The 12,002-nt window shown below is 40.8% G+C and overlaps 2 protein-coding genes across 4 annotated transcripts in view; one reads left to right on the top strand and one right to left on the bottom strand.

Moving 5' to 3' along the window:
* Positions 1-10,355, bottom strand: part of MET (MET proto-oncogene, receptor tyrosine kinase) — a 126,032-nt gene extending 115,677 nt beyond the window's left edge. The window contains exon 1 of one of the 2 annotated variants that reach the window (XM_082399977.1): positions 10,110-10,355. The gene's annotated coding sequence lies outside the window, so the exon portion shown is untranslated. The remainder of the gene's footprint in view (positions 1-10,109) is intronic. The other variant, XM_082399976.1, reaches the window with a different exon arrangement.
* Positions 10,356-10,427: 72 nt separating this feature from the next.
* The window catches only part of TFEC (transcription factor EC), a 686,635-nt gene continuing 685,060 nt past the window's right edge, over positions 10,428-12,002 (top strand). Inside the window, exon 1 of one of the 2 annotated variants that reach the window (XM_082400103.1) lies at positions 10,428-10,563. The gene's annotated coding sequence lies outside the window, so the exon portion shown is untranslated. Of the gene's footprint in view, positions 10,564-10,929; positions 11,021-12,002 lie in introns of those variants that run through there. The other variant, XM_082400101.1, reaches the window with a different exon arrangement.

The raw sequence follows: 12,002 nt of genomic DNA, 5'->3' as shown, positions 1-12,002 counted from the left end.
GTAGGGAAGGTGGGATAGATGGAGCAAGGTGCTGGAAGATGTGGGGAAGAATGGGATCAAGACCATAGGTTGAAAAGACCATTTCATCATTTGATAGAGAAGCAAGGAAGTAATAACGGGGGGGGGGGGGTGACACAGAAAACTATTCAGGCTTCTGTTTGCTCTCTAAACTATGAGGGAAGATACTACACTGAGAAGAAGGGGAGCCAATGAGATTCAAGAGCTTGAGGGAATAGTGGAAGTTTGTAATAATTGTGGTGGGAAAGGGTAAAAATGAGACTAGAGAGAAGTAAACAGATTTGCTGGTAAGAGAAGCAGGTGCTATGAATTGGCCAAAATGGGCAATGACCAAAACAAGAATAAAAGTTCTCTTGAGAAATAATACTTATCCTAACGCACAATGCTCATTTTCATTGAGTAACTAAACAGTCAGCATGGCAGATTTGGGAATTAAATGGTCCCATAATCATAACCTCTGTAGTGGTTCTTTGTAATGTTTATTAATTCATCAGATCTATGAACGTTTATTAAGAAGAAATGCCAGCATTTGATTATTTTTATTTCAAAACCATTATTATTGAAATCTGTAAGGAATAACTTCAGGGAAAAGAAAAACATTGAAACAGATACTCTGTTCTCTTTTCAATAAGACCAACAGTCTAAAGATGTTAAAGAAATGAATCAGATATAATAATTATCTAAGTCTGAAAATTAAAACCCATTTAGGAACTGTGAGGGAGCCTTGACCCTAAATACAAGTCTTGTTATTCATTTAGAATCTTTAATAACATTTGGAAAGCAATTAATCAAGTTATGACATAGATTCAAGAGCTGTCACCTTTCATTATCATTAATGAAACTGTCTAGGGTTTTATCTGCACTTTTCTGGTGATTTAAAGAACAACTTTTTGGTAAGCTATTTGAAGACTATAAGAATGTTTAAAGTCATTGGACCTTGACGTACAAATTTCAATGAACAATCCAAATGTGTGTTAGTGAGACTGAAATAAAATTTAGAAGTATCTTAATTTTGACATGACAGAAAGTGAATTTTAAAAAGTCCAAAATGCATATTCATTTCTGTTAGGAGAAAGCTTTCTTCTGTCAACAACCTTTGCTTTGATTGTTTCTCTATATAATTCAATAGAACTTAAAATATTTACTGTACACTTTTACTCTCAGTTAAAAAAAAAAAACAGCTAGGGTAATATTTTAGGTCCAAAGTTTCACACAGGCCCTAAATGATTCTATTTGTCTGCTGTCCTTATCTTAACTACAGAGTGGTCAGGCTGCGAGCTCACTTTGGACAGTGTGCCCTTCAGCAGGAGCTGGAGGGATTCTGCCTGAATGTGAGGCCAGAATCAGATGACAGCTGCTCACCTGAGACTCTCAGAGTAGCAAAAAGACAGGAAGTGAGGGCAGGCCCTGATATAAGCTTTCCTTAACTCTTTAGACTACTGTATAAGTTTAGAACATGAGAAGTACAATTCTTACACACACTAAAGCATTAACTCTGTACAATCGAGACCCAAAGAAATGGTCTCAAGATAATATCCGCAAGAAAAGCTAATATACATACACTGCAGATGATATCCCAATGGAAAATAATTATTGATATAGTTTTAAGGGCCATAACTTTTGATCCCAACAGTAACAAATGCATTATAATGCCCTGATATGCTAGAAAATTTTAGTCGTGAAAATGGTATAAAACATTTGTAAGCTGGGTTTTTCTTTTAATACTCTGATTCCTTCTGAGAACACAGAACTTCATTTACAGTGTTTTTGAGTAGCTAAAAGAGTGCATAAGACATGCCTCTGACACTCAGAATAGAAGTCCCTCTTTTTCTGCTACATATTCCTGCTATTCTTACTGGTAGCTAAGGGTAAGATAGACTAAGAGGGCTGATTTAGAAATGGGTAGATGATAGCCTAGTTTCTCCCAGAATCAAACCACCTGTGACAGAGTTGGAGGAAGCTTCGACTTTGCTTATCATGTGCCTACCATTTTCCTGTGAGCTTCCCTTGATTCCCTACTCAGTTTTGACCAGCCTTTTTCCTATTTGGAAGGTGGCAGCCTGATTCCTAATGGGACACTCTCTTCATGACTTGCAATGCACCCAAATCCATGACCCTTAAGCGTATCCACCCACCTCTCCATTCCTTTAACCTTGCTGACCCATTACCCTGGTAAAACCTGCAGGTCTTCTCCTTCATTAACTATTTCCTATACTTGTAGCATGAGAGTTATCACAAAAATGTCTTAAATTGAATTACATTTTTCCAAATGTACAAATACAGAGGCATTTGACTGCTCATTTATCAAGCTGTGAGACCTTTTAATTAGAGTTTAAAAAATCCTCTAAATGAAAATGTGTACAAACACATGGATATATAATTATTACTGATGGTTTGGTCAACCATTGAAATTGAAATTAAGCATGTGAAAACTACATAAATAAGTTACTCCTTATACAGTGCTATCTACAATTAAACTTCAAAACAAGTTTTAATGATAATATATGTATTCAGCAAACTTTCAGATTCACCTAAGAAAACCTCCATTTCAAGACCATAATAGCACAATTTTCCTTTTTGTTCCCACCAACATATAAAAAATTGACAAATTCTGGCACCTCAATGTCATAAAGAAACAACACACTTTCGATCAGGAAAGGTTTTCTGGGGACAAAATGTTATGAGTTGTTAGAAATTCACAACATGATATCAAGAAAAATGTCAATGACCATACTTCAGTACTATGCCTTCTAAATACTACTTTCTTTCTTTTAGAGAGAAGGAGTTGCTGTCTCCATAGCCTTCAGTACTCTAATCATGTGGATTTCAATTGCACTTAAAGCTACATATTTATTTCAAGTCTATATGGGAAGTCTAGTTACCAGAAAATACACATTCACAAACAGGAAATCTAACTACAGTAAGAAGGTGTTTTTTTCCCCCACACAATAGAGTTCAAAGATGTGTCATCTATGTAATTTGGAGCAAAACCCAACACCACTATTACTGTTGAGTACCCCTCTCTCCCCTCCTATATTATGGCAACTTATGATTATAGCATTTTGTTTTCCAAGCCTGTTTGAACTTGCTGCTCTTGCTTATAGATACAAACGACGTGCCCTTTTCTGTGCAAAGCTTTCAATCAGTAAGCATGTCAAGGTGGGAGGAAGGATGGCAGGAACAGTAAAAGGGAAAAAAAATCAATTTTCAGAAAGCATATGGTAACAACTGAATATTTAATCAAATTAGCCTAGAAATTCCTTCCTACTTTCAGCACTCTTTGCAAGGCTGTTGCGTCATGGTACAGAATGAATTTCAATAAATGTCATATATTTAGTTAGATGGCTTATTTTTAAAATTTGTTGAACCAGGTCACTGACTCAGAATAGATCTCATTCCAAGACATGACAGATGGATATTGATACTGAATAAAAAGATTGACATTAGCTGGAAGGTTCTGGGCAGAAGAAGAAGTCATTCATTTAACATTTAACAAAATATTTACTGAGTACCTACTGTGTGCCAGGATAGAATGATAAACATTTGGACTTTATATTGTAATAGAAAGATGAGTTGTTCCAAAATAATTTCCTTGGGGTTAGTAAGGATTACAATGGAATACCAATAGTGAGCAAGGTCCTTAAAAGTACTTACATTTTTCACATTGCATCAGAAAAATGCATTAGTACTCATTCAAACATCCATTTTGTTATGGTTGCAGGATTTTAGACCTAACTCAGATTTTTGAAGATGCTGTTTACTGACCCTTAACAAAAACCAACTTCCTATTTTTCTGGAACAAAAGGGGCCTTACATGGTTTCAAAGATTTCTTAGACATCAAAGAGCTTAGAAAGACATACAGTTTATGGGTAATGATTTAGGATTTAGTAAATCAAAAACACATGGATTAAATTTCCTTTAAAAGACCCCTAGGTTTAAATTTTAAGAGGTAAAATGTTGGTCTAAACACACAATAGTCCCAAAAGAGCCAAAATTTATTTTTAAAGATAGTTTGAGTTGTCTTATGGACCTAAAACTTGGCTGGGTTTTACTTTCCCACATGATTAGGCCTCAAAGGAGACAACCTGCCTTCTGATAAACAAATTTACTCCACCTCTCTCATTTGTGAAGACTACATTATTTCAAAGGTCTCTAGCTCTGAATGCTCTTCTTGATATTTTCAATAAAATATTAAAAACCAGAAACATCCCATGGTCTTATCGAACAACTGGAGTACATTTTAATTCCTCCAAGTCAATTTTTTTTTTTTTTACATACAACTTTAAAATTGGACCTGAGAGTCTAGGTGCTAGGTTCAGATTTCCAGCTATCAGAGAACAAGAGATCATTTGAAAACAGGAAAAGGCCACTGATCTTAATATGTGCACTGTTTCATGACATATTATTATATTTGCATTTAAAATAGTAGGAAGAAATACAGTACATGATCTTCCGTTCTAACACAATGGCTTTCCGGAAGGCCGCTAGCCTGGGTATTTCACCGAGTTTTTAGGATTAAAGGAAACAAGTTAGTGCACAACCTGTGAGCTTTTATTCCTTTGGAAAAATAGACTGCAACACTGATCTAATGGCTTTTAAAGGGTACTCAAAACCAACACAGTGCACGTTTTGAATTTCAGTGGTGGAGGAATAACAACTGGTGAAGTCCAGGCAGGTCTTAAAAATCAAAACAAAACAGAGAAAGCACCAGCATTCTAAACAGAGAGTTTATTCTGAATGAGAACCTGGAAATGAAATAGGAAATCTACATATAAAGTTATGATGAATTTAGATTTCAGGAAATTATTGCTGCAGTTTAAGAATGAAATGACTACATTACTCTTATAGTTTAGAAATATACATAGTTTGACAGAAAGCATGTGGGTTGATGAGTTTAGGAAAATAAGTATGTGCCGATAGATGATGAATTAGAAAATATCTTTTTTTCTTAGTTGCTAAGCTAATTTTCCAATGAGGAAAAAAGGCTGAGAACTCTAAAAGATAAAATACTCTTCAGAAGCAGTCTTGGGGCTCTTTGGCTATGCATGCTGCTGAATTAAACAGCACCTGCAGGTGAAACAGGGGACCACTTGGCAGGTATAGTTGTGGCCAAGATTGTAAATCTGGCCTGCAAACATTTTGTCTCTCTAGCTTAAACAATTTTAAAGATGCTGAGTCAACATGTTAAAATTGAGAGATTTCTAGCTTTTGAAAAGCTGAAAGACACCACCACATGGGCCCATGCCACTCATTGAGCCTCACGGCAACTCTGATGATGCCAAGCAGTGGCTGCTCCCTCTTCGGTAGGACTTTTTCTGAGCAGGTTTTTGGTCCCAGTTTTTGGTTGGTTTTACTCATTTAGGTTACCTGTTTGCAAATCTTCATACAGGATACAGAAAAGGCATAGGGGGAAGAAAGAAAAGAAGAAGAAAATCCAACACAATGGTTTAACACTGGAAAGGGAAAAGGAAGGAGAGAGAGAGAAGGCAAGAAAGAAGTACACAGCAGACAGAAGCTGTAAACCATCAGCAATTGTCTTTGCTGTCTCCAGATTTATACTACGAAAGGGATCTGTGACAAAGCTATGGGTATTAGTCTCATCAAATTCCACTGGGTCAGGGTCACTGTGTAGAAAATAAGAAGGAAAATTGTCTGAATGGAGCAATATCCCTGATCAAGGATGGGGTGTGGGGATGGGACCAGGTAAATGCAAGAAAATACCACGGTTCTTTTCTTTCATTGCCCTCAAACCAAGGGATGTGGGCCTCTCCTTCATCTTCACCTTTGAGACTGTAATGAAGTATGGCAGGCACTGTCCAGGTACTTTCCATAAAAGACCAGGGACTCCACGTACAGTTGTGCAGGCTGTGCATTGCACAATTCCAGAGATAAAAAAATGAGAATGACACTCCCAAGGAATGTGAAGGAGAAGCTCTGCCTTATTCTTTCACCTCCGTCAGGTTCTAGCTCAAAGGGCACCTTTGAATTAAGGCCTTCTCTGACCCCACTACTGAATTTTTCAGTCACCAGCCCATTCCCTCTTAGCCTTGACAGTCACTACTCCTCTTTCCACTTTATGCTTCCTTATAGCTCTCATTACCACTTCACATACATCTTATTTATGTGTTTTATTTATTGTTTGCCTTCCTCATTATAGAACAGAGCATCATGAGGCCAGAGACTTTTGTCTGTTTTATTCTCTGCTGCATTGCCAGAGTCTAGAATCATGCCTGGTAGGTGCATAACAAATTATCCTGAACGGCTAAATCCTCAGTCACATTCTTAGAGTACAGGAACCTGGCTTTCACTAGAACCTGTGATTCTCTGACCATTTTTCATAATTGCTTGGGCCAAATTTCCTAATAATCCTTTGTTATATTAGAAGAAATACTTTTCAAATCCTATGGACCATTATATAATCTATATGGCTCATAAATTCTTATATAATTTCTATTTGCCCTATAGCTACATAATTTATCATAGAAATTTAAAACAACAGGAGTAACCTGTATAAACATACTTGCACAAATTTATACAATCACAGGAGAAACATGTATACTTGGGAATGCAATTAGCCAGTTCACTTTTTTTTTTTTAATTTCACTGTGCTCACACCTCCTGTTACAAATGCCACACGTGTGATTTTTCTCTCAATTATATTTTACAGCTTATAAAAACACATTCTTCATTTTGTCCCTTGAAAAGCAAAGTAGTCAGATTTTACTGGATGTTTTTATTGAAACAAGTCCCAAGGGGAATATACTAAACTGTTAAACACAGCTGAAGAGATATCTGAGAATGGGCTTTCTGATAGAAGGGTAGATTACAAAATTACTCACAGCTCTTAATATGATAATAAGAGAATGCCCCACACATATGAATGGAGCTTTTTCTTGGTATGCTTTACTACAAAAAGAGAAAGAGAGAAAAAGAGAACTGGAGAAACAGAAGGTGAGAAAAACTTCCAAGACTAGAAATGTTACAGTCATCATTTATCACTAACCTAAGGATCCCAATGTATGCCTCAGTGCAAAATGCTTCAAAGAGTTAACCTTCCTTGATGGCTGGGCAGAGGCTGTGGTGCTGTTGAGACAGCATGGGGGCTAGGCTCATGCACAGGTTCCCCGTCTATAACATGGGGAGGTTAAGATAGTGAAATCAGCCTTGCCTATTCTGTAAGGTTGTTGTAGTATCAGAAAGATGATATACTCAGAAGCAGCTTCAAAATTTTAAGAGTTAAGTTCCAATCTTTTGATTTAAAAAAAATTTCTATTATTTAACAGCAAGTGGGATGGTTTCCAAGGTTGTCACTCTCTTGTAATGTCCGCTTAACAATTACGGACCTTGATTCCATTTTGCACGAGATTTATTTATCTGAATATCTAATTCTTCAAGGGCAGATATTTCACTTCTTCCTTTCTAAAAATGTTCCTCTAGTACCAGACACATATGATGTTTAACCTACAGTTCTTAGCTATTTTTGCTGAAGCAAATGCGGGCCTGGCAGCAACTCCGTTAAGAACTGGGAATCAAAGTGATCCTGAATTGACATTAGTCAGTATATCTATCATTTATTACTAAGAGGTGACTATTTATTTTGCACTGAGCAAAGCCCATGAAGAAACTCTGCCCTGAGGGCTCAGAGTCAAAGACACCAGTTTCAACATACACCAGTGAGGTAAACTCCCTGGCACTTGAGTTTCTGCATATTTTCTCCCCTTAAGGTAGCACAATTAGGAAATTCAGTGTCCCATGAACAATCATAGCAGCTCAAGAAAAATATTGGGGATGATGGGAAAGGAAAGCATAGATGATTCTGGTGAGCCTAATGGCAGTGAAGAAAACATGAAATCAGAGGGAAGAAATGGGGGCACAGAAAGCTTGGAAGCAGCTCTGACCAAACCAAGGGGAAGAGATGAGGAGGAAGGGGGCAGAGAGATGGGAGGTGCTCTGAATTTGTAGGGAACCGTGTACTCATCATGGGTGTGTCACCACAGGCACTAGTGCAGCCACTTAGAGAAAGGTGTGTGTCCTAAGAGAATGTTAGCTCTTTTGAGTTATTCACTTTGTTTTGAGATGACCACATTTGAGAAAATGTTTATTTGAGGCTATCATATAGATGTGCAAAAGGAAAATCAGACTAATGCTATTTTGGACTATTTTTTTTCTTCTTTAACCAACAGCTAAGGAAATTGATTTTTGAAATGTATTTCTTAGTCTAATTCTCCTTGGAACAAATTTTAAAGAATTACAAGATTATAGTGGGTCATAGTCTTAAAAGGGATTTATAAGATAAGGGTTTTTCTGCTGCTTAGAAAAGTGTCATTTTTCTTTTATTGTAGGTTTAAAAGTCATGAAAATATTAGTTACGAACTTTCATACTAACTGGCTATGGTTAATCTTATACATATTTATTATTCAGATAAACCTCAACCACTAATTCTGAAGTCATGGAAAGTACATCTAATGTAAACCTCTACTGTGATGTATTAAGAATAAAGCAATATTTGAAAAACCAGTAGTCAGCAGATCATCTTCTAAATGCCATAAATTCCATTATGTTAAAATCAAAATATATTTAGGTTAATAACTATAGGTTTATGCGCTGTTAAGTTTGAAACCTGAACAGAATTTTTAAAACACCAGTAAATTTTATAGGCAATCAGCCACATTTTTGGTACTATAAAAATTTCTTATGAGTGATGTAAATTTTACTTGTATTATTCAGCAATTCAAAAAGAATGAACCCTGAATACACCACAGACTTGCAGTCTACAATTGGAACCAAAGCACCTCACTTTCTGTTCCATTATGGAAGTTTACATGTTAAAACAAAGCCCAATAAGCTTGGAGCTAGGAAGAAAAACTATGTACCTGTAAATAATCCAAGCACCACTTACACTTTACATAAAAGCTCAATTTATGTCCCAGAGGCACAGAGAAATACGATGTACATCATTTTCAGATCATCTTCATGCAGAAAAAATTCATTAGTCAGCTATAATAGTTTAGCTGTAAAGGAAAATGTTTTTCTGAATCCATTTGCATGGCAATGTGCATGTGTCTGCCTGATGGAAATGACAAAATAAACCTCCACCCAACTCTACAAAATGGGAACAGTGCTCTTAAAATTCAGGAGAGGGTCCAGATAGTCTATATTCTCTCCAACGTCAGTTTTTACAATCCTCTCATATTCACCGACCGTCTTAACTTGGCAATTAAAGTATCCTGATTATTTTGCCTAAGAGAGTTGACAATATTTCATTCTGCCCCAGGGCTCCTTTGAACATAAAACTGTGATAAGGTAAAACACACTGGGCAGAACTATTCATGCATGAGCCACAGGAACTCTCTCCAACTGCCAAATTAGTAAATGGCTCTTTTAAAACATAAAAGGTATGAAATGGGAACCCGTACTTTGGAGTAAATTCTGCATTGTAGATAGTCTGTGAAAATTCTTTCGTTCATGCTTTAATTATTGGGTCAGTAACAGTCGTAGCCTGATTGTCCGACCTCTGGTTATAATCTGTTTCACCTAATAAGACAGATGTCCTCCACAGAGCCCCAGCAGAGAGATAAGGTAAGATTGAAAACGATAGGTCACAACAAGCGCTGTGTATTTGCCAGAAATTAAGAATTCAGACCCTCACAGAAACACCTGCCCCTTGCAAGGGGCCTCACGTAATACAGATATAAAGCAAGGATGGGAACAAGGAAACTGCTGGCTCGAACCTTGCTGGCCACATCACCCTCCGTCAGGGTGACCGGATCACTTTTGTAAAGGCTGACTCAGATCACAGCCTTGAAACTTGCTGGGCCATAACAGTCATACACCATCGCCCACCCCAGCGCCCCTCTCCTGAGTCACACAGGTGGCTGTCAGAAGCAACCCCCTAAAACGAAAAGCCCCATTCTAGTTTCGACCTCGCCCCTGGGGCCACAGCTCTTCAGTTTCTGAAGCCCCTAAACTCTCGCCCACCTCCCGGGTCTTGCCCTCTGGAACAGCAGTCAGGTCTCTTAGGGGAACAAAGAGCAGAAGGGCAGGGGCGAAAGATAGGGTGCAGGATACGAAAGGGGCTGTAGTTTTTACCTTGCGGCGCCCAGGAGCCGGCGGAGGAGACGTCAACCACGCAGGGATCAACCGCGTAGGGACCACCCGCGCGCTCCGCGCCTCCCTGCCTCCTCGCAGCAAGTCAGCTGTCGCCCCGCATCTGGCTCGCGCCCTCCGCTGGGCTTCGCATCTGGTCACAAAGCGCTCTGGGCGCCGCGGGCGGCGAGAGCCTCCGGGTCACCTGTGGCCGGGCCCAGCCGAACGCCCCGTCCTCGCGCCGGCCGCGCTCCCTCCGCCCCTTCCCACCCGCGCGCTGCCCGGGCCGTGACTCAGCCGGGCATCGGCGCGCGCGGCCCGCGGCGGCCCGGGCGCGTCCAGCCGGGAGGAACGGCCAGGAGACCCGACTCGTGCTCTCGTCCACCCGACCCTGCACGTGTCCGTCTGTCTCGTGCGCTGTCCGTCCACCTCGTCCACGGGTCCAAGGACCGCTGAGGTGGGGACTAGCAACAACACCCTGAGGGGGAAATCGGCCCCCGCCCTTCCTGCCGCCCGCGCGCCGCGCCGGGCCCCGCGGGGGTCGCGTTTCCTCCGCCCCTCCCCCCGCCCACAAGGTGAAACTTTCTAGGTGGAGTAGAAGTTTTCTCGCCCTGGCCGCACGCACTCTCCTCCCCACCAGCTCGGGCAGTTTGAACTTAGCACAGCGGGAGATAAGCGGGACTGAGTCTCCCCCTCCTGGTGCCCGTGCAGCCAGCGGCCCTGGCGCACCGAGAGCACTAGGCGCGCACACGGCGCCCCTCCCCCACCCCCCGCGCGCTGCCGGCGCGAAAAGCTCGAGGCTCTGCTGTGAGGACCGTCTCCCGCGCCTCGTCTCTGTTAGCCGCCGGGCGCTGACGCGGGGACGCAGAGATTTGGGCACCACACAAACAAGGAATTCATTGTCAGGGACGGAGGTAGGAGTGGATGGACGAATTGTCCCAATGATTTCGTTATGCAGCGATTATCCCCGACTGTAATAACCCAGATTTCTGGAAGGAGAAACAACACAGTTTAACCCTGAGGAAACTTGCTGCTTTAACTGTTCCCCCCCCCCGCCACCCCCCACCCCGTTCATAGCAGGAAACAGGCTGATTAAATAACAAACAGCAGTGAGGAAGCACAACTGCACAAAAGTTTAATTCTTGAATGTTGAAATCTTATGATATTAAAAAAGGTTGGGGGTTTGGTGGATTAATTTGTGTTAGGGTAGCTTTTAATATCTCACGTGTCTGAGTATAAAAATTGGCATTAACCTTCAAGAGGAAATAAAACACTCGCAGGTAACAAGCTCCTCGGAAGAGCCTCTCCTGTGAGGACTTAGCAGCTCTCCTTTCCTACTCTCTCGAGGGCTGGTCAGATAATGGCGGCTGTTAGTGAGAGTCAAGGGGCGAAACAACATTTACTGTGTGGGTCCGGGAATGACCACAGAATGAAAAATAGAAAATATAGTTAGGATACTTAACGTTTTCCGGAGAGCTTCTTATCTACCATGAACTACACAGAGCACTATCAACCCTCAAAAGTGATTACCTCATGAGTCCCCAGTTTTGTTTTGTTTTTTAATTTTTATTTATTTATTTATTTATTTTGGGCTGTGTTGGGTCTTCGTTTCTGTGCGAGGGCTTTCTCTAGTTGCGGCGAGCGGGGGCCACTCTTCATCGCGGTGCGCGGGCCTCTCACTATCGCGGCCTCTCTTGTTGCGGAGCACAGGCTCCAGACGCGCAGGCTCAATGGTTGTGGCTCATGGGCCTAGTCGCTCCGCGGCATGTGGGATCTTCCCAGACCGGGGTTCGAACCCGTGTCCCCTGCACTGGCAGGCAGACTCTCAACCACTGCGCCACCAGGGAGGCCCTGAGTCCCCAGTTTTGTGGAAAAAGAAAGTTCTCGTTACATAAT

This window comes from Balaenoptera borealis (assembly GCF_965194805.1).
Source record: "Balaenoptera borealis genome assembly, chromosome: 7".
NCBI lineage: Eukaryota > Metazoa > Chordata > Mammalia > Artiodactyla > Balaenopteridae > Balaenoptera > Balaenoptera borealis.
The sequence above is the reverse complement of the archived record's forward strand: the minus strand, read 5'-3'. Positions and strand labels throughout refer to the sequence as shown.